The sequence below is a fragment of the Cervus canadensis genome, chromosome 15 (assembly GCF_019320065.1).
Source record: "Cervus canadensis isolate Bull #8, Minnesota chromosome 15, ASM1932006v1, whole genome shotgun sequence".
Taxonomy (NCBI): domain Eukaryota; kingdom Metazoa; phylum Chordata; class Mammalia; order Artiodactyla; family Cervidae; genus Cervus; species Cervus canadensis.
The window spans coordinates 57,586,644-57,607,610 of record NC_057400.1 but is presented as its reverse complement, the minus strand read 5'-3'; the positions used below and the strand labels follow the sequence as shown (position 1 = coordinate 57,607,610).

At 37.9% G+C, this 20,967-nt stretch overlaps 1 protein-coding gene across 7 annotated transcripts in view; it reads left to right on the top strand.

Moving 5' to 3' along the window:
• ZNF385B (zinc finger protein 385B) overlaps nt 1-20,967 on the top strand; it is a 333,103-nt gene that overhangs the window by 195,532 nt on the left and 116,604 nt on the right. Inside the window, exon 1 of one of the 7 annotated variants that reach the window (XM_043487749.1) lies at nt 2,520-2,844. The exons of the other annotated variants lie outside the window; for them this stretch is intronic. The gene's annotated coding sequence lies outside the window, so the exon portion shown is untranslated. Of the gene's footprint in view, nt 1-2,519; nt 2,845-20,967 lie in introns of those variants that run through there. 7 annotated transcript variants of the gene reach the window in all.

Genomic DNA, 20,967 nt, shown 5'->3' with positions numbered 1-20,967 from the left:
ATGTTTCTGTCTTGTTGCATATTTAAATATATTTTATTTTGCTTATTTAAATATTGTACTATATTACTTGTTGAGTGAGATATAAAAATGTATATGTTTGTACCCATTACTAGTAACTGACATAGTTCTAAGTACCTACTATAAGCAAGACATTTTAGCATGCTGTGATGGGAGAATAGGGTTTGGTTTAAATTCTGGCTTAGTTTCAATACTGAGTTTTATATACCTAAGCAAGTGTAATAGTGTCATTTTCTCAGCTATAAGCATAGTGCTGTTTTGATAATTATATGGACTAAAGTACTTATTATGGAAAACATTTCCTTCTGCCTCTTCTAAAAACTGCCAATATTAGTTAGGAATTGCACTTGACTCAGAGACAGAACTCTGATAGTAATGGCTTATGAAGGTAGTTTATTTTTCTCCCACACAAAAGAAGTCTGGAGGTCTACAATCCAACATTTGTATTATGCCTCCAAAAATTCATTAAGGAAACCAGGCTCTTTTTAGCTTAACATTTTGCCAGTCCTAAATATGGCCCTGGTACTTAGAATGTCTACTAGAGCTCCACTCACCACTTCTGTTCGCCAGGCAGCAGTCTAGAGGGTAGGTTGAAGAAAGTCATGCCCTCTTTCTTTTAAGGAGTCTTCCAAAACACATTTCTGCTAACAGTAAGTGTGTTCTTGTATAAATTCCTTAAGACCTGGTATCTTAGAATTTAAAGGCCAGAAATGTAGCATTTAAAGAATTCATTTATCATTCTATAACATTATTTTACCACCTCCAAATTAGTGTTTGTACACACACACATGTACGTATTCCCAAATAAGTTTACTATTTTTGATGCAGACATATAGAAATGGAGATCATTAATTCTGACATTCAAAACTTGTTTAATTTTTTTACAATCATATTATTTACTAAGAAAAGGATAGAAACAGTGATACTTCAGCAGCACTGAGCACACCTACTGTCCAGATCTGAATTTCTAAATACCTTCTCTAGTAAACAGAAGTAGGCATCCTTTGAGATCAGGGTTAACATCACCAGTAATAAGTCATCACTATCTATTCCTTGGTATGAAGTTATGAAAAGGACACTTTACCTCTGTGGTATTTTCCTTCAAGAAACTCATAACTCCAGATCAACCATGAAAAAAACATTTAAACAAACCCAAATTGAGGGAAATGTACAAAATACCAGTACTTCTCAAACTTTTCAAGTTCAAGATAAAAAAAAAATGAACAACTGAGAAAATTGTCAGGGACTAGAGGAGACTAGGGAAGCTTGATAAGTAAATGTAATATGGTATTTTGGGATTGTATTCTGGATTGGGAAAGCATATTAGTGCAATATAAATGAAGTCTGGACTTCTATTAATAGAAATGTACCAATATTTATTTCTCAGTTTTGACAAATGTAACATGATAATATAAGGTTTCCCATTAGAGGAAAGTGGGTGAGGAATATACAGGAACTCTCTGTATTAACTTCATAATTTTTCTATAAAGTCAAATTTATTCCAAAACATAGTTTATTTTAAAAATACAAATTTCTGACACATATTGAAAGCCTGTTATATTCACTTGTATAGGACATTGTTCCCAGTATATTTGATTGAGTATATTTTCCAAGCATGCATATACTTTGTCTAGTTTGTTTTCTGATGTCTCCCCAATATCTAAAATACCTGACATAGAGTAGGCACTCAATAAATGCTTGTTAAATGTTGAATGAATACACACATATTGCCTTCTGAGAACAAATTTATGTGTTAACCTAAGGATAACACTAAGGAAGAAAATGCACATCAGAAATCCCTCTGATCTGTTTCTGAGTCATTGTGATTTCCCAATGTATTATTTTGTAAATGATTAGGGCATTCTGATTAGCCCTTCACTGCACAGTCCAGGAATAGTTTGTTCCATTAGGAAAACAAGAGAGAAAGATCCTGGAGGAGTTGGTAACAGTCAGGTTCTTTATTAGAAAAATAGAGGTTTGTGCCACTGATTCTAATTCAAGGAAACTGAAGCCTTTTTATAATACTATAAGATTAATAGATCAGGTATTAGAAAATGGCACAGTACTAATTTTCTATAAATTAGTCGTTTTATCTCTATTACTATAAAAAAAAAAGATCTAATGGGAAAGGCACTTGATTAAAATCCTGGCCTCACTACTGACTACATATGTGATTATAAGAAAGTTTTTAAATCTCTCTAACCCTCAATCTCTAGTAAAAATGAAACAGTGTACCTTACAAAGTATATGTACAATCCTTTACTAATGAAAATACAAGATCGATTACTATAACAAATGCTCAAGAATACAGTGACTCTCACAAATAGAGGCCTGTTTCTTCTTACCTAACAACCCATGAATGGAATAACACCTTTTCGGAAACTCAGGCTACTCCATCTTGTTGCTTAGTCACCTCTGATCTGCATTCCTTTTTTTTCTCCCCACATGTTCAACTCACCCTCACTTCCATGTTCCAGGTCACAGGAAGGAGGAACTCTGAAGGAAACACATCTTTCCTTCCAAGGGTGTGACCCGGAAACACATCTTTCCTTCCAAGGGTGTGACCCGGAAGTTATCAGTTCCACTTACATCTCATTGGGCACAACCTAGTCATGTGGCCCCAGCTAACTGCAATGGAAGCTGGGAAATGTTTTCTTTAGCTGGGAAGCAATTCGGCCAAACTAGTATTTTCATGTTGTGGAGACTGACGAGAAAATTAGCAGAGCCTGCCATAAGCACTTGGAGTAGTGCCTTACATGGAATGAATGCTCTCCGAATGATATTCTCTTTAACTCATCTGAAAGAGGATGAGAATAAAAGGATAAGGTAGGTGGCAACATTTTATCAACTATGACTTTTTTGTCAGAATTTAGGATGGACCTTTCTGGGAAGCTATGTTTGCATTTGAAAACTTGTTTATCTTCTTCAAATTAAGACACAGCTCCCAAGAAATGATTTATATTCATCCTAAGGAAAATAAGCTGCAGAATGATTTCAAAGTGTACTTGTTTTATATGTAATGGCCTCAGCTAGCTTTTCCTCTAGCTCAGGAAACTGGTAGATTAATTTAGGAACAGTGTCCTGGTGGAAAAAGAAAGATACAAAGTAGAATTATGTTGCTTATTTTTATATAGAAATTCTTTTATTTGTTCAGTTGTAATTTTGTCAATTGGAATTCTACTTTCTACTTTTAGCATGGGTTCACTTTTAAACTTTTAACAATAATTTATACTTACAGATGTGGGACTGCATCTTTAGGAACTTTTTTTCCATTTTTCTATTGATTTAGTTTGATTGGTTTCCTGAGGATATTTACTTTAACGCGCTGAACTTGGGTCCAGGCAAAGCAGTTTATACAGTGCCCCATTCATGCTAAGCTTACCTAGGACATTCTTACATTCATGAGTCCCAAGCGTATGTTGTCAGACCCTCATGTGATCTCTCAGACCACACTGCTCTCCACTTGGTAGCTGGACATAGCATGGTTGGCCCTGCCCTTGAGTTGACAGCAATATGAAGGATGAACGTGATGCTGATGGTGTTAGTGAGCTTGGGTTGCTATGAGAAAATCCTATAGACCCAGCCACTTAAACAACAGCCATTTATTTCCCACAGTTTTGCAGACTAGAAAGTCCAAGGTCAAGGTTCCCACAGATTCTGTTTCTGGTGAGAACTCTCTTGGCTTGTAAGTAGTTGCCTTCTCTCTGTGTCCTTACAGGGCAGATAGATAGCGCTCTGGTGCTTACCCTTTGTTAGAAGGGGGTCGGGGCTTCCTAGATGGCACTAGTGGGAAAGAACCTGCCTGCCAGTGCAGGAGACATAGAGACACTTGGCTTCAATCCCTGCTCGGGAGGATCCCCTGGAGGAGGGCACGGCAACCCACTCCAATATTCTTGCCTGGAGAATCCCCGTGGACAGAGGAGCCTGGTGGGCTACAGTCCATGGGGTCACAAAGAGTCGGACACAGCTGAAGCAGCTTAGCACAGCACACATAAGGATGTCAGCCCTATTGGATTATGGCCCCACCCTTATGACCTCAGTTAACTATCACCTCTCCAGAGGCCCTGTCTCCAGCTATAGTCACATTGAGAATTAAGGCTTCAACATATGAATTTTGGGAGAAAACAAGTATCAGTCCATAATACTGATCTTTCATTTATCATGACGCAAACAAAGGGTAAATGTTTTTTTCTAATACTTGTCTTGTGTCATCCTAGGTAATTTACCTAAAATTTCCAAAGCAGAATAAAGGTTGTTCCAGTGGCTTCCTTAAGTCTCTCTCTCTAATGAGATAACCAGTTTAATATCGGATTGGCACCACAAAATGCTTTAGGAGTTATAAAGTGTTAGGATATTGCAATGTTTTAAAATATTTACAAAGCACTCTACAAGGTACTGGAGAAGGCAATGGCAACCCACTCTAGTACTCTTGCCTGGAAAATCCCATGGATGGAGGAGCCTGGTAGGCTACATTGGGTCACTAAGAGTTGGACACGACTGAGCGACTTCACTTTCACTTTCTACAAGGCACAAATTTCTTGCTTACATTAGTTCTTGAATCATCAGAGTAACTCTATGAGAATGGTTGGAACATTTTATTGATGCTATCTTATGTACTATAAAATAGAAGTTTGGGGAAGTTCAGTGATTTTCCTAAGGTCTCAGAGCTAATAATTAATTGTCACTGAGACTTTATTCCAGGCCTTCTCATTTATAGTCCACAGTAGGTCAAATAAAAGTTTGAATTTGGCTCTAGAGTCACTTAGGTTTGGTTTCAATCCAAGATTTGTCACTTAATAACAGTAAGTTGGCAAGTTACTTAACTCACTAAAATACCTCAATCTTCTCTCTGACATGGAAGTAAGAGCGTCCACCTCATAGTCTAACGAAAATTAAATTATGTAATGCCCAGAAATCACTTAGCATAGCACCTGCTGCATAAGAAATTTTTCCAAATTGTTGGTTATTATTTTTAAGCACATATTAAATCCTGTTGCATTGAATTTAACTCAAACCAGATTTATACATTTTACTAGACTTTAGAATAAAATGTTATTCAAACTATGTAGGCTATTGACTAATCTCGAAATACTTTGCAAACTTATAAGTGTTAAAATTCATAATAGGGATTTTATCGAGATGTGAGCATCTGATTTGTACCTCAATATCTGTGTGTTAGGGGATGACAAAGGATGAGATTGGTGGGTGGCATCACCAACTTGATGGACATGAATTTGAGCAAGCTCCAGGAGTTGGTGATGGACAGGGAAACCTGGCATGCTGCATTCTATGGGGTCACCAAGAGTTGGACACGACTGAGCAACTGACCTGAACTGATACTTATTCTTGACTGGTCAAGCAACAGATTAAAACAGTTAACAATTAGCAAATATTTTAAACTCTACCAGTTTTACTTTAAGCAAACCAGTGGGATGTTTTTAGTTATCTGACTTTGATTTGAGGTCATTTAGTGCTCATTAATAAAGGAAACTGAGTTTGGAATTCTCATTTTTCATTTCACACCAGTAATAGTCAATATAGTCTAATAACTGTGATCAGAGAAAAACATTCAAGAAGCAAAGATCTAGCTGCTTGAAATTTGCTGTATAGGAAAGTCAGATTATGTGTGACTATTCTCCACATTATCTAGGATTTCATCCATTGAAATGTATACTTTTTTCTATTTGTCAGATTCTACAAGCCTAAGGTAAGAGGTCATCATCACATAGACAGGTCAACCATAGTGCCTGAAAGATATTCCTCTAATATGCCCCGATTTTTCAAGTAATTTATTGTGTACATATGAGTAAATTAATAACACATACTTTAATTTGTTTTGCACATTAGTCCTGTTTCTCATGGACCAGGAATACAGAATAGGTAATTAGAGAATTTCATACATTTCTCTATTTAATATGTATGCATGTTTGTGGTTGTATGAGTATGGGAATGTTCTTATTCAGATAATTAGTTCTAGTTAAAGTTTCATGCAGAAGGTCAAATAAGCTTTTCTCAAGTAGAAGAAACTACACCAAACCAGGAGTTAACACAGTTAACAGTTGGAGCAAAGTCAATTAGCAATGTAAATGTCATTACCTCTGATTTGTGATCAGCTAAACAAAGTGAAGGGCCTGTGTGACTTTCAGGCTTCAGGAACAGAATAAATGACTGAAATGTAAAAGAACTGCTTCGCCTTGGGTACATAGGTTAGTCAGTTCTGAATCATCTTGATTGAGAATTAATAATACTAATGCTTGAGTTATTCCTAAATGGGTCTCAGTTCTGGTCAGGGCAACTATGAATACATGGATGAGTAAGGTGGATGAGAGCATAAAATTATTTTCTTTCTTTGCCTCATAGATGACCTCAGAGTGACTGTACACACACAGACAGCCACACATTCCCCCATGGTTTTGATTTGAGAAAGCAAGATAAATAAACCTATGACATCAGCTTGTTTTTGTGTTCAATTGTCATAGTTTTAAGATATGGTTTAATCTGTGGTATGCACCCAGAAAGGATGTATGTAACTCACTCATTGCCCTTGTAACAAATGCTCATTGTATTTTCCCTACTAGCTTCTTGAGAGCAGAGACCATGTCTTACTCAGGATGAACACACAGTACAGTTCATAGTACATGCTTAAAGAATGTTTGAGTGAATATATAAATGGCTTTGAGCTTATGAATGGAAGTTATGATCCTTAAATGTGCAACATACATGAAAACATAAAATGAAGAATGTATCAGTGTATATGGATGTGTATACATGCGCAAACTTATATACCATACCAAAGTACTGTCACTAGTTAAGTAATTAATATCTAAGGCGTTTAGCCAGCAATGACAACCTATCAATATGTAATTCAATAATGAAACAGGAAAAAAAAAATTGAACTTACTAGTTTCTTAATGTGAAAACAATAGGCATATGTCAGTTGAAAAACATTATGAGTGTTAAATATATCATCCCAAGAAAGATGACAGAAATTCAAGCCCACTGACATATTTATTCATGGCACAAGTTTTGGGGGTGTTTTTGGAACAACGACAGACTTAGTTCAAACCACAAAGCAATTATTTTGTTTATTGTTTCCCTTACTGTGGACAGAAATACTATTCATTTTAATAATTTATGAGAAATACTGAAATCTAATTATCCAAACATTTGTTAAAAATCAATTATGGCTTTTTTCTAATATTAAGTTATACACTTATAAGGATTTAATAAACTCTTAAATTAGCCTGATTCCCACCCTTCAAGATTAGTAATTATAAAAGAATACAGGTCTAGTTGCCACATTTTATACTAGAATATACTGTATAGCATGGGCAGAGAGACTATTTAAAGTAGACACCAGCTCTGTGTAATTAGACAATCACAGTTGCAGGTCTTACAGATGGAAAAAGAGCTATATGCATGTATACTTTGTGGTATATTATTAGAGAAACTATGTTTCACTGTGAAATTGTGTGTCTTATATAGAATTAACTTTATATTATCTACTCAAATTAGAACTAGAAGTAGCTTAAATGGAAAAAAATAATATTCTAAAATTTCATCTGAGGAGAGAGCTTTGGCTTACTAATCCTGACGTTAAAAAACAAGAACCCTTTGATTCAACAGGGAGTGGATAGCCTGCTCATTGTCTCATGGAGTGTTCAGGAAGGCAGACATGCTAGTATAGCAGAGATTACTGGATCCAGTCAGTTGGATTTATTCTGTATTTGTTGAACTGCCAGAGTTTTTTAACCCATCATGGATATGAGATTGGAGCTGAGATCCAAACACCTTCTGCCTCCTGTCCTCTTCTCCAAATTATAACTCTCTGTATTACTAACATTTCTTTGCCACTGATTTTCTCTGAAATCATTATATTTGAGTTTGGTGGTTGTTAAATAAATATTTGTGTAGAGCTAGGTATACCTACCATAATTTTGGATGGACAGATAGATAGAGGTATGTACAATGTGGTAGGTATGGAGATGTGGAATGAAGTGTTACAGGAACACAGTGGAAGGATACTTCACCCAGCCTTTCTTGCTCAAAGAGAGATTTCCTCTTTAAAATGGATAGAAATATGCAGATTAAAGTGGAGAAAGAGAGCAAAGCGTCAGTGGGACAATCACACAGGTGAGAAATATTTAGCATGATGGATACAAAGGATGAGAAACAGGTGTGTGTTGCTGATGTAATGTTTGAGACAGGCAATGTACAAACTGAAGCTCAGATGATAGAAATCTCAACCATGGAGGACCATTTAAGCCCTATTAGTTTAAATCACATGAAGGCAAAGGTCTATGGGCATAGAGACGCTGTTGGTATTGTTCATGCCGCAGTCCCAACATTGTGCATTGATCTGACACACAGGTCCTGGTCCTCAGCAAGTATATGTTAAATAGATGCACGTAAAAAGATTTTAAGCAGAAGAGTTGTGTGTTTCGATTTATATTGTTCTGGCAGCAGCCTGGGAGATGGATCTAAGAAGAATAAAAGTGGAATGAAGGTGACTGGTGATGAAGGGAAGAGGTGAGAGTCTGAACTAGAGTCAGAGATGAATTTGGTGGATTCGTATTGGAGGGCTGAACATCTAGGAGCTGGTGGTTGTGTGGCTGTGAGAAGAAAAGGAGAGATAAGAGGCAAGTGTTACCATAGAGATGCCTTCCTTTAACGTGAATAATATAAGGAGAGGAGTTGTCTAGGGGAAGAATCAAGTTCAAGTTTTTCTGTAAACCTATCATAATTCAGTTGTTTCAACTTTTACTTTAAAAATGAACCCAGGATGAAATTCTTACATATTTTCAATGAAAATCTTGTAGCACTTAAACATTTTAAAATATCCTGTGGGAGTTATATTAGCATTAGATGGAGAACATAATCTGAAAACATGAACACTTCACCTTTAAAAATTTCTTTTTTATTGTAATGACACTAAAGCATTTTGACATAAGTAATTGCTACTTATTTTTCACACAGAAATTCTGATAGAGAGAGAAGTATGTTAAATTCTTTCCTTTTTTTTTTATTTGGTTTGGCATTATTTCCCTGGGTTGAGCTCTACACACTGAAGATGGGGTGGTCAGCTGCCACCTTGGAGCCTCACTCCCAGACAAGTGACCTTTGAAAACTTCTCCACTTTGCATAGAAAAGGAGCCATGCTTGGAGGCCAGGGAAAATTCCAAATGAACAACATTTCTACTTCTGTTTCTCAGTCGGGTTTTAACATTTGATGAGGAGCGAAACGAACTCACCAGTAAAGAACCATCCTTCATTTGAACTAAAGTTCAAATAATGTTAAGTTTACTTTGTACTCAGATGGTTAAATGTATTGTTAAAATATATAATTCTTGTTCAGTGAAGGTTTGTAAGAAATATTAATTTTTTTTTCTTACTCTTTGGCACTTAGCTCTCTTCCTCTTCTAAACAGGTCTTTTATTATCTCAGGATATTCCTTCAGGGGGCTTCCCAGGTGGTGCTAGTGTTAAAGAACCTGCCTGTGGATACAGAAGACATAAGAGATGTGGGTTCAATCCCTGGGTTGGGAAGATCCCCTGGAGGAGGAAATGGCAATCCACTCCAGTATTCTTGCTTGGAAAATCCCATGGACAGAGGAGTCTGGTGAGCTGTGGTCCATGGGGTCGCCAAGAGTCAGACTGGACTGAGCACACATTCCTTTAGGATGAGTAACTTCGTCTTCTCCCATTTCAGAGTAATATCTCTCAGCCCAAATAAGTTTGGTTCTAGACATGGTTAAGGGGCATCCAGTTGGCAATAGCCAGTGGATATCTGGATATCAAGAGCTGAGACTTGGGCAGAGGTGGGGCTCTGAGTGGCAGTTATCGGCAGAGACAGCGCCCTGAGAGGCAAGGATGACCCAGTGAGAGGGTGTAGAGGGCCACCAGCGGAAAACCGATGGTAGAACACAAACCTCCACATCCATAGAATCAAAAGAGGGAGAGTAAGCCTCAGGAAGGGCAGCTTGAACAGAGAGACCAGAGGAGGCCTGGAGAGTCATGTCCCAGAAGGCAGAGCTAAAGAGAAGTTTAAGAAGGAAAGAGGGAGAGAGCAAGAGAAGCAAAGAGCTCCTGGGCAAAACACGTTTCTCTGTCTTATCAACCTGCCTCCTGCCCCATCCTCCCTTCTGACCCAGCTCTTCTGCACCACAAGAGAAGATGATGGTTCTGTTTCTGTGCATGACTGTTAATGATATCTGCCATGTGAAAAGAAAATTTCCACTGTGTGCAAGTATGACTCTCTATTAGAGCTAATGCTCCTTTTAGCATCACTTTCATCTATTTTGTTTATAGGTTTTGTGGCTTTTAATGGTATTTTCCTGTAAGTAGCTATATAATTAATTAGACTCTAATGCGAGTGTTGCAATGGTTCTTATTTTTGTGGTTATCCAGCAGATTTTACCATTGTTTACTAAGGGATATTTTTCAGTCCACTCTGCTCCTTGTGCAGGATGAAACAGATAAATACCTTGCTCAGAGCCAAACAGAGATAGTTTAGATTCTGCTTCTGTGAACTTTCTGCTTTGTTGTTTGCACTAAGAGAACTCCTAACAATTTTGAGAAGGATAAACAGAGAAGTTCATTTTATTGTACCACATTCTGAATAAGGACAATGCTGCATGTCTAATTTGCATCACTTTTGGTCTGTATTTTACCCACAAAAAGGTGCAGTGGTTTTTCCCTGAGTAGATTGTGGTATAGCTATGTTCCATCCACTGCCTAATACAGTTTATATGTAAGATTCAAACCCCTTAACCTAGGCAAGGGTAGTATTTCTATAAAGGACCTTCATTGTATTAATTTGTATTTGTGCATTTGGGGCTTCCCTGGTGGTGCAGCGGTAAAGAATCCGCCTGCCAGTGCAGGAGAGGCAGGTTCAATCCCTGGGTCAGGAAGATGCCCTGGAGAAGAACATGGCAACCCACTTCAGTATTCTTGAAGGGAGAATCCCTTGGACAGAGGAGCCTGACGGGCTCAGTCCTTGAGGTCACAAAAGGGTCAGACATGACTGAGCAACTAAACAACAAATTTGCTCATTTATCCTGGGGAAGGGCTTTGTTATCAATCTTAAAAGATCATTAAGGTAAAGAAGGAATTTTAAAAATCATTCCTTTTGGTTTATAATGACACAGATATGAGTAAAACATTTTATGTAGTAAAACGTAGATCCATGGTAAAATGGATCTGATAACGATGCTGTACTTTTTATCAAGTGAATGTTAGATTTCATTATAAACTTTATTTTCTATGGCATTTGGTGAGTTTGTTTTGACTGTTTCTTTTTTGTCTAAAGAAACTGAAACATAAATTAAATATTTTATCCAAAGTCACATAGGCATTAGATCTGAGTGACCTTGGTACTGCTGACACAACTTGGTTTTCCTCCAAGCTTGTTTAAAATATTGATGGAGCCCTTGAAAGCTTTCTCATTTGTTTTTTCTTTTTTTCCTTACGTAGTACTGAGTTCTATTTTTGTAACTTCAAAAATTCACACAGCACAGTTGTTAAAAAGTTCAAAATTAGCTTTCTTAAATTTGGCTTTAAACCTAAATTTTAGATTTTTTAAAAAAGACCCAGCTATATGGCATATGATATAGCTAATGAGTAATGAAGAGTAATATCCATTAGTACTGAGAAAACTGATATAATTTACTTTTAAGATTTTTTTTCAAGAACTGAACTCATCCTTTAGAGGTTGTTTGTTTTTGTTTATATTTTTCCTGGTAGCTGCTACCTTCGCAGAGGTTGGCATATCAATTTGACTTTAATCCTTGCAAAAATAAAAAATGAAAATTATATTTTTTATCTGAGTGCTATTGCTTAAAATTTTTACTTCTGGTATTGATAGCCCATGTAAAAACTTAAAGATTGAGAAAAGACTTTAACTCAAATATAGTGATGAGGATTAATTTCTGGCATAGATATACTATAAGTTGCATGTGTAAAGTCTGAGGAGATATATTAGGAAAGGATATGAATTAGTCATTGTCTCATTTTCTTTGTCTATAAAGGATCAACACTTACTGGGTTAACGTCAATGTGTGAGGGCAAAACCTTGACATGTTGACTAAATCTAAATCCTTGCTGTAATATTTGAGACAACCCCAAATCAAATATAATTATAGAAATTCAGACACATTGTCATTTACTGACATTTACTGGGAACTTTTATGATGGCTATTTTAAACAAATGATTACCTTTGACAGAGGAAATATAAATGAGAGCCTCATTCAAGAATCTCCTTTTTCGTGCCAGAATTGGATACCAGATGATGTTCAGATAGGTGGCTTTCATACCAGATCACCAGTAAAGATAGACAAGGGAAAATAGGAAGAAAAGCAGGTATGGAATCACACAAAAGGGAAAGAAGGACCAGGAAAGCTGAGAGAGAGCAGCAGCGGCAAGGAGGAAAGCAGGCAAGCCTGCCCTGTCCTCCCATTTGTGAGGCCTCAGACAAGAATAGAGATTGAGGCCCACCTGTATCTATTATCAAGTTAAAGATCAAGCCACTGTGCTGCTAAATGAAGTATATTCTGTCCTCCTACCTTTACAAATGTGTATGCACAAAAACCTGAGAAGACCAGGTATTATTTTAGAATTCCCGACGTGTCAAAGTTCTGTACCAGAACATGGGAGCACGAAGTGGCTCTGGAGTGTTAACACCACAGTCCCCATGGCCAAGCTCCATCTACATTTCCTAAAAATGAATCTACATTTCCTGAAAGCAGCCATCCAGGGGCCACCTCGTGGGGCCCGCATAGTGTTGTCCATGACAGAGAGAGACATGGTGGGAAGCCGCTCCAAGGCCAGAGTGTGGACATATGGAATCCCAGGTGCCCAGAATGTGGCCTAGAAGAGGCTGTGGGAGAGAGTAGGCTCCATCTGGGCTCATCTCCTTGCCCCACAGACTTGGGAGAAGCATGGCCAGAGAGGTTGTGTCTGAAGCTGATGTTGTAAGCAGGAGATGACCTGGATTTATTCCAGTACATATACTCCTGCTGTATACATCTGTGAGGGGGTAGCATTGGCAAGGACTATCTAATACTGTATTCTTAAAGAAGAAAGAAAGTGAGGTCCATTCAAATATATAAACATACTTTAAAGGTCATAGATACATATATTCCCTACATAACCTTTTAATTGTCTATACCAGACCACGTGACTCTGTTCTGTTGTGTTTTGGGAAGCAGTTTAGTGCCTAAGAGCATTGTCTTTTAAGCTAAAACAAGGCTCTGAGTTGTGCGTTGGTTTGAATCCTGTGTTGGCCCTTTCCTGGTGTGGAGCCCTGGGCAGAATGCTTCATCTGCTGAGTAGAGGTAATAAAATCTTCCTCTAGGATTGTAGTGAAAGAACATGAGGTTAAAGTCTTTAAAAGACTTAGATCAAGTAAGTGCTCAATAGATCACAGTGCTGTCATCATCGTCATAATCACTGTCATTATTTTTACAGCTGTTATTTCTTACAGTGTATAACTATTGAGATGACCTTGGGCAAGTCATGTAACCTCTCAGAACCTCAATTTCTTCATACATAAAATGAGGTTTTTGGAGCAGAGGATGCCTAAGGTTATGTCCAGTTAAGACAAGGGACTTTTGGGAGTTCTTTCTTCTTCAGTTTACATTAAACCTGAGCTTGACCTCCAGGCTACATTGTAAATTTTTAACAGAAACTATCTACTCTGCATATAATATCACAATATAAGCTATTTTAAATAACCTGATATTGAAAATGTGAATCTTTCGTAAAATCTGCAAAACCCTGGATTCAGTGTATAGTTTATGAAACAAGTACTTGTGATTCATTGTAGAGTTCCTTTATTCACTGGCTCTTCTAGTGCATTAAAAATCACATTTGGTTTACAAAAGACATTGAGTTTGCCTGCAACTTTTCAGGAACATATGCAGATACTTTAAATCTCTGAATCACAGAAGCCTTAGAGAATTGATTAGCTCTGATTCCATTCTCACAAAAAGGAGCATGGTTGCAAATATTTGCATATAATTTTTGAAGAGGGGGGTCCATGGATCCTAATTTAAGAATTTCTGGCATAAAGCCAAAATAAGAACAAAATGGAATGTGCTAAGGACATTGGAGACATTTTTGAAATTGGACCTAAAGACACCTGGCCCTTTCCAGGATGAGAGCAAGAGAGGACTAACATTTATTGAAGGCATCCTCCATAAGCATTCTATATGTGTTATGTTGTTCTTCCCTTTCCAAATGTAAAAAGATAGGCATTATTTCTGATGAGAAAATTGAGGTTCAGATAATATGCAGTTCTCCAAAGTCACATTGCTAGTAAGTAGCAGAAGCCAAATCTGAGCTGGTGTCTGACTCTAAAGCTACTGCGCATGCTCATTCGCTTCAGTCGTGTCTGACTCTTTGCAACTCCATGGACTGTAGCCTGCCAGGCTCTGCTGTCCATGGGATTTTCCTGGCAAGAATACTGGAGTGGGTTGCTATGCTGTCCTCCAGGGGATCTTCCCAACCCAGGGATCGAATCTGCATCTCCTGTGTCTGTGCATTGCACGTGGATTCTTTACCCACTGAGCTATCAGGGAAGCCCAGCACCATGATAAAGGGCCCTAAATTCCTTCACATCTCTCCCCAAGCTCCTAAATCTTTGCAAAAGAGAAGATCACAGAAATGCAGAGATTTGTCTTCCTTGGTGAACTTGTTAGAAGGGAACTCCCTAAAACAGCTCCATGTTGACAGCCAATTCTTCCCTCTCCCATGCTCTGTGCTGGCTCATCTGAGCTGGGCTGACTTGCAGGAGTGCTGGGCTGCTATTGAGAAGGGGTGAGGCCTGTGAAGAGCTGAGCATTCTCTTGATTGGATGTGGCTCAAAAGTTCTGATCCCCTACGTGCCCCAGCAAAGGTTTCAGCTGACATCCTGTAAAAGAGTTGTCAGCCCAAGAGCAGAGAAGTGGCCTGTCAGACTCAAAATGTCCCACTTGCCAAGTCTCACATGAGAAAAGTGAAGACAGGCCCCATTTGGAAAAGAAGAGCTGCTTTCCAAGAGATTTATTACATAAGGGTCATGTTGCAAAACATGTGCTGTGCTCCGTAGACTCAACTCCTCCTTGATTCATTCACATTTCACAAGATAGCTAATTAATCTCTTTAAAGCAGAGGGAATAGATGGCAGAATAAACGAAAAGCCTTATATGAATGCCAAAACCACCTGAGGCTTATTAGAATCCTGCCTTGGTTATATAACCTGGTATTGAACTTTCTTCATAAACAGTCTGACCCTATACTGTGCAGAAATCACTGAGGTTTGTACACGTAAAATCTTTATGTATCAGGGTAAGATGTATATCCTCATTTCTAACCTGTCAAAATAGAACATTCTCGGTAAGGTGAAAAGTACACTGGCAAATCCATTTTTGGTTTCAAGTCATTTTAAGATAGGCTGTCTTCTCACCTCTGACCTCAGTGTGTCCTGGAAAATCATGTTGTTTTCACAGTGTTACTAGAAACACAATGAGATTTGTATTTGATTCAGATTTTCCTTATGATTTTCCACATGATATGGAATTGCTTCATGAAATCATTTGCTGCTAAGCATTTCAGAACTTTATTTGGCAGTAATGAGAAAAAAAACAACTATGCTTTAAAATGTTTGGGAGTGAAATGGGCATAGTTAGAAGGAGCTGACATCTAATATGTTATTTTTCTGACTTGCCATGTATGGTACAAGAGATTTTCTACTAGTGTAAAGAAGGTACCTCCTCTTTACATCAGTGAGGCAGCATAGCTTAGTGGCTAAAATACCAACTCTGGAACCAGACTCAGAGGGTCTGAGTCCCAGCTATGCTGTTCACCTGCTTTGTGACCTTAAGCGAGACACTTTAACTAGAATGGCTACCATGCTTCTCTCTTACATCGTCTCCATATCAGTGGGTCCCCTAATATTTGTGGACTGAGGATCCTTGTGTACCAATAAATGGGATGTGTCCCAAGTATTTGGTAGGTTGAATAAATGCCATGTCTCACATATATCCAACATATTCTTGCCAAATGTGTGTCAGCCCTGCCATGATAATGAAATATGGGCAGACCTTGTTTTATTGCACTTGGTTTTATTGTGTTTCAAACATAATATTGTTTTCACAGATTGAAGGTTTGTGGCAACCCTGTGTCAAGCAAGTCTGTCCATGCCACTTTCCCAATAGCGTTTGCTTACTCCGCATCTCTGTGTCACATTTTGTACTTCTCAGAATATTTCAAATTTCTTAAATTCTTATTATGATTTATTATGATGACCTGTGATCCGTGATCTTTGATGTTACCACTATGACTCACTGAAGGCCCAGGTGATGGTTTGCATTTTTTAGGAATAAATATTTTAAATTAAGGTATATACATTGTTTCTTAGACATAAGATTTTCACACTTAATAGACTAAATATAGTGTAAACATAACTTGTATATGCATTGGGGAACCAAAAAAAATCATGCGACTCACTTTATTGAGAAATTTGCTTTATTGTGGTAGCCTGGAACTCAACCTGCTGTATCTCTGAAGAATGTCTATGCCTTTATTTAAATGTTACTGACTTCATGATAGTATTTCATATAATCAATGAATACTAAGGAAAAAATGTGGTAATAATATGTGAGGAGTTCTTCAAACCATATGGTTCTTGAAAAGTGTGATCATACTTGAAAAGGCTGGAGAAATATAGTCATTCATTCATTTAAGATACGTATTGAAAGCCTACCACAGGCCTGGCACTGCTCTAGAAGCTGGGAATAGAGCACCTAGAATACAGTTGTTGCTCTCATGGAGACTATATTCTAGTGAAAGGAGACACTGAACCAGTACACAAATAGGATGAGATCATCTTAGAGACGTGAGTGGATGGAGTAAATAAATCAGAACAGTGTAATAGAGGGAAGGCCTTGCTGAAGTCCTCAATTGTGTCTCTGCTGCACTGAGACATAACTGAGTTGGGGGAAGCGAGTTCCACTCTGAGAGATCAGAAGAGTTAGAAGCTTTGAGATAAGAATGAGTTTGACATGTTTCGGAAAGGGAACGGAAGTTTAGAGATGGGGGAGAGGGGTGGTAAAGAGAGGTGATACAGGTTGGTTTTAGAAGTAAATAGAGGCTTAATCGTATAGTAACTACAGGCCATGGTAAGGTGTTTATTTTATTCCAAGTGCAATGAGGAACCATTATGCACTAGAGTAACACAATTTGTAGTTTTAAATATTTTGTTTGGCTGTTGTGTAGAGAACCAAGTGTAGGCATACCTAAGGTGTCTCAGAAAGATCTATTAAGAGCCATTAGTTATAGTCCAGACAGATGTTGATGAGTTGGACTAGAATGAGGCAGTGACATGTAGAAAGATTTTCAGTACATGCTAGAGGTAGAAATAACAAAACTTGTTAATAGTTTGGATGTAGTTAGTGAGTGAAAGGAAGGACCAAGAAATCAAATGCAGTCAGCCCTCCATATCCCTGGGTTCCACATCTGTGGATTTCAACCAACCACTGATCAAAAATATTCTTAAAAAAAATTACAGAAAGTTCCAAAAAGCAGAATTTGAGTTTGTTGTGGGCTGTCAACTATTTACATAGCATTTACATTGTATTAGATTTTATAAGTAATCTAGAGATAATTCAAAGTTTACAGGAGGGTGTATGTGCAGGTTATATGAGAATAGTAGAGCATTTTATAAAGAGACCCATGGATTTTGGTATCAAGCAGAGCAGGTACCAAGAGACAGCTATATTTTAAGGTCTTGCTAATGTCCTGTCTTCACACTGAAACTGTCTGCAGCCGTTCTAACCCCTTTTTGTCTCTCCTTTCTATATCACAGTTGTTTTTTTGAGCTCATAATCAGCTCCAGGTGCTTAGGATACATTGCTGTTCAGTCACTAAGTCCTGTCCGACTCTTTGCGGCCCCATGGACTGCAGCGCACCAGTCTTCCCTGTCCTTCACCGTCTCCTGGAGTTTGCTCAAACTCATGTCTATGGAGTCGGTCATGCTATTTAACCATCTCTTCTTCTGCAGCCCCTTCTCCTTTTACCTTCAGTCTTTCCCAGCATCAGGGTCCTTCCCAATGAGTCAGCTCTTCGCATCAGGTGACCAAAATATTGGAACTTCACCTTCACCATCAGTCCTTCCAATGAATATTCAGGGTTGACTTCCTTTAGGATTGACCAGTTTGATCTCCTTGTAAACAAAACAAAGACCCCTGCCCTGTATCTCTTCTGTACTACTTCTCTATCAGTGCCTGTAATTAACACTAAATTTTTTGTGTCTTTGCATTAGTCTAATTATTTCAGATACATTATTTTTGCTTTCCAAATAGATGGTCAACTTTTTAAGGACCAGGGACCCCAAGAATGTCTAGCTCAATGCTGGAGAGAGCAAAAAGGAAGAGTGAAAATGTGTCTTTTTTCATAGACAACTTCTTGTTTATAGGCTGCCTACTTTAAATAAACTTGTGGAAATCCAAAATTGCAATTCAGATAATTGGAAAAGCAATCATTTTTCCATTAAAAAGGAATTATTTACTCACTCAAGAGTTAATTTAAAATAACTGACTCCCCTAATGAATGTAATTAAAAGTTTGTTAACAGGTCATTATGCATTTGTTAGGAGATGTGGTAAAGGAACTGAAGCTAGAATATCAGGGACCACAGTCAATTTTAAATTATGGGAAATGAAGACAAAGGAGCTGAAATTTAGAGCTGTAAGTAAAAAAGAAAATAAGTTCTGATTTCTAAAAATTCAAACCTATAGATGGATTTACAGAGAGGACTTCCATTTTCTAAATTTACAGTTTATAATTGACAGTTAAAAATTGTCTCTAACCGGATCTCATTCATTCTGGCAATGAAGGTTAATCATTTGAATACACAAGAAAACTGGCTTTTGGTTACAGCTTTCTGAGTATAAGAATAAAACAAAATTCATGGTTTTCTATTTTGCATGGAAGTATGAGCATTTTCATAAAACAGGATAGTGACTGTTTTTCAGGACTCCTTATAATAATGTTGGCATTGAGTTGCTATTGCTGGTGTAATATTCTAACACCTCTGTGGGTTAATCAAGCTGTTGAGGACTATCCCAGGAATCCAGTGACCATTTATCAATTTGTTTCTATGAAAAATGCTTGTGAGTTCTAGAATACTAACTTTAAACCCAAGGTTAAGAATGTAAGGTATAGTTCCGGCAAGGCAGAAAAGTGAAAAGACAACCTCAACAGAAGTAGGTTACCTTTATTCAGGCAAGGAGGGGCGACAGTCGGCCTAACGACCAGGCTGAGGCCGAGAGGGAACAGGGAGGCTTTGTACTTATAGGGAGGTTTGTGGAAGTGATAAGGGAAACGTCAATCAGGCGGGATATTTTGAGTATTCTTTTGTTGAGATGACATTTGTAGTTGGGCAGGGGGTAATAAGTCTTCTGGGCAGGTGTCGGGGGTGGTAGGTTTCCGAACAGGGGATGATAAGTCCCAGATAGATGCAACCGGCCTGGAGCATCAGGGTGGAACTGAAGTTATACTTTGTTTTCTCCGAAGTTAGATGATTCAGCAAGGGGCCTTTGAGACTGTTGTTCTCTTTTCTAGGCCCAAAAGACTCATTCAAGGAACACACCCCAATTATTAGGAATCCTCTTATTTCTGTAATTTTAATAATCCATTTACTCTTTGAAGACCATCATAATTATCAATGAGAAAGAAAACTTTTAATCAGGTGGTATACAATAGCACACTTCTTAGAATGTAAATATTCCTTTTACCTCATTCATTCATTTAACACATTTATCGAGTGCTTCTGTGGACAAGAAACTAGAGGCAAACAGCAGCGAGTCAAGTCTGCTCTCTAATCAAGAAGAGCTTATAGCTCCCTGGGGAAGAAGACACATGTACAATAAAATGTCTTAAATACAATTAGGAAAGTGTAGATGAAACATATTGCAGGTTCAGAGGAGAGCAAGATATTTCCTTCGTATGGAAGTGGGAAGACTTCCTGAAAGAGATAGTATTTAAAACGCCACTTGAAAATGGAGAGAATTTGAAAGGGGACAGTGAAGAATGGGCATCTGGGGAAGCGTGGCAGCATAAACAAATCAATGGAACTAAGAAGGTGTGTTTGTACAAGAACAGGTCAGTGTTTCATTCAGTGAACACTTCTGGAGCAATTACCAGGAATAAGACACTGCCTGAGGAGCCAGAGATAGAAAGAAAACTGAGGCTTAGTGTTTGCCCTTAAAGAATAATTCAGTTTAACACAAAAAGTGTGAGTAAGGAATTGGTTTTCAGTTAAGCTTGAGGATGCCGATGAATGCTGAACTGAGGTGCTGGAATTGTATTCTGCAGCAATTGCTTTGGGGGTGATGATAATAATGCTTATTATTCACTAAGTCCTTCAGGGTTCTTTGCACTTTAAGAATTTACATGCATTAGTTCCTCTGGTCTCCTCATGAGGTATGATTACTATTTTATTCAGCTGAGAAAACTGGGGCTTAGCCAGTTAATTAATTCATTTAATGTTGCCAGCTGGTAAGTAGCAGAGTAGGGATTTGAACAGGTATATTGGATTTCAAAGCCCGTAACTCACTGAATTGAGTCATGGAAGATATTTGAATAGAAAAATGTTTGATTTGAACTACCCTTCTTAAGAATTCAGTAGACTCAGTGGGACCACAATGATTAAAGGATTGTACTAGTGAATAGCTTATGAGAACCTAAATGGAGGCATTAAGTAATGGGTATAAAAAGGGGAAGGAAGTGAGGGAGGTCATAAAGATAACTACTTAATTCAGGAGCAGAGAAGAGGAAAAAGTCAAATACAGCCTCAAGTTTTAGCATCTGTGTTACCTGGAAGACTCATGGTCCAGGCAGTGGAATTAAGACCACCAAAGGAGAGAAATATCTTGGGGAGGTAGTGGGGATTGGAATGACTATTTTAATTTTG